This window comes from Saccostrea cucullata, unplaced genomic scaffold (assembly GCF_032062105.1).
Source record: "Saccostrea cucullata isolate Sc308-1 unplaced genomic scaffold, CSIRO_AGI_Scuc_v1 ctg64, whole genome shotgun sequence".
Lineage (NCBI taxonomy): Eukaryota > Metazoa > Mollusca > Bivalvia > Ostreida > Ostreidae > Saccostrea > Saccostrea cuccullata.
This window is the reverse complement of record NW_026937285.1, coordinates 723,659-726,478: the sequence shown is the minus strand read 5'-3', so window position 1 is coordinate 726,478 and position 2,820 is coordinate 723,659.

The following is a 2,820-nucleotide window of genomic DNA, read 5'->3' as shown; positions in this document are numbered from 1 at the left end:
TAATAGAAAGGGAAAGCAAATTTGCAAATATTTACCGCTTTATTAAAACGATAAGCTATGTGATTTGTTTTATATATAAATAGAATAAAAACAAAGGATGAATTTACTAATAAGTATAGTTTTTTGAATACCCGATAAAAAATTCATTACCATAAAATTTTGGCAAAACGAGGAAAGTACACAATATGAATACATGAATTATCTGCATGGTTCGAGTTCGACAGTTTTTGTTTTCATAATACATATATTTGTCAACATTTAATTTCCACGGTTAAATTCTTATTCGAATGTTTTATTTCGCATGATATTTTTCCTCAGATAATACTCTTTAGAATTGATTGCGAATACTTGCACACCAAATAAAATTCTGTAAACAATTTTTTAAATTTTTCGCAAACACAATGAAAATAGCAATACATGTATTAAGAATATACAGCATTTGTAACATGTGTATATTTAATATCAATGTTTGTTAATTTTTTATGAGTGAATTGACGAAAATAAGTACATGTAGCGTACAAATTCCTTAAGAATGTATTGTTGGAAATAAATATCGTAAAAAGATGCTGTTTCCGGTACGATTCATAGACCAGGCATCCGATTCCCTGTCTTGATAATACATCAAATTTCTAACTCTAAATAACCCAAAAGCCGGGATGGAGGTACATTCCTTACATACAAAATATATACAAAATGTTTCGTGGTGGCTTAATAATAAGCGAGTAAGTAGTATTATTGTGTCAATTCCTGTAAAAAGAAGAAGAAACAAATGCAGTTTGAAAAACCAATCTGGTAATGAAAACTTTTTATAGTATATCTCTTATAAACTTTTATAATTTACTTGAATCTGTGACCGTGGATGGTTTGCATTTGAAACTATACAGTTACCTGTACCACTGAAAAAAAAAGAGAAAAAAATCGTGTGTCATTTTGGCTGCAAATTAAAATTAAATATTTTCGTACATTTAAAAATAAGACATAAATCAAAGGGATGCGTGATATTATAAATCATCATTCATTCAATGTCAATGCAATACCCAGAATGAATTTATACTGTAGGCTTTTTTACTATACATTATCTCTTCAGCATGTATAAAAGAATTGGATGTAGTCAGTTTGTAAGTGAAGATCGATGGCTTCGGAAATTAAATGTATATATGAAGCGTTTTTTATGAATCAAATATGAAAATGTAAAGTGTATGCAAAAGTTCAGACTTGAACTTGAAAATAGCATACTTTTCGTTTTCAAAACTGTAAACCTCGAAAGTTATACATTGTATATGTTTCTTTTGATATTGACAAGGCATGTATAATGGGCTGGGGGGTTAGGGGTTACGGACATAACATTTTACTACAGAAAATGATCATTAAAGCCCGCCCCTCCCCACGACTTTTTGATGCATCAAAGTCAAACGAGGTTAAGGTAGGGTTTGGATAAAAAAAAATTTGTACTTAAACTTGGAACCTCCGTACCCATATAATTTTGCATTTACATTGAAATCATCAGCCTGATGCAGTGGGGTCGCTGATTCCTGGTCACTCGTGTGTATTTCATGTCATATTGTGAAATTTAAAGCGTAAAAACTTAATAAATACACTGGTCATCAACTTAAAAGGAGTATCCCACGAACGACAATATGAAACGCGCGCATTATGTTGCAGATTTTATTTGAAAAATAAAATATGACAGAATGGACAGAAGACACGGATGATCGAATCTGTTTCGTTGATAGACTGCCTTTGTTTTTGTTCGCTGCAAACAAGGCTGATATAAAAGTACTAGGTAAACAATAATAGCTCAAAAGTATATCACATGTATTTAGTTTTAATTCAGAAATCAATCATAATGATCACTGCTCAAATAAAATTACACTGTTAAACCAATTTAAGAATAATTTTTTAAAAATGAATTTGAGTTTACCTTTCAAATACTTTTTAAAAATACTTTTTTTTAAATAAGTCCAATAGTTCTTATTTTAATCCTAATATCATGTTTGTAAATTCTGCATATTGCATTTTTTTAAAAATTGTTTTTAAAAATAGATTAAAACTCATTTCTGTGATTGTTTCCGTTTTTGCGAGCTGCATGAATTCTTTTATGCTTCAACATCATAAAAATCTTGTTCTGAAACGATCCGTGCATATTACAAGACCACGGAGGCACATTACCCGGAAATGGAGAAAGTGATCCGTAACTGGGGAAGCTAGGCCTTGCTGAAATACGCCTGTAAATATTGTTCCCATATATAGTTTCTTTGAAAATAAAAAAAAGACTTTTGGATGACTCACTATTTGTACTTTCAGTACATATTGCATAAAATATGAATCTGACGACTATGCGAAATATCAAGGAAACACCCTGACGTGACCCAGAATCGGCGATTTCACTCTATATTATCATTATTATGCAGACATTTGGATCTTTAGGTCGATCGCAAATAAATTCATATAGGCCTAATGATTAGTGCTTGGGAAGATTCTGTGTCTTTGACAACTGTGAAAGCCTACATATTCAGCTAATTACAATGCAAAAATTAATTCTAAATTCTCCAACATCCTAATGTTAATTCTCCAACATCCTAATGTTCACTTCCATTTTTTTTTCAATTTACCCCCCCCCCCCTTTTCATAGGCCTTTTTTTTCTTCCTCAGTTTTTGGATCCGTTTCAACATGTCCAAATGTAAGCAAATCGTAACACAAACATAAACAATAAATTACAACATCACAGACATAAAAGGTTTCTTAGTATATAAAATACTTTTCATTCAAGATAAAAATTGAAGATTTTTAGATCCGTGCCACTGGGTCTTCATTGCGAA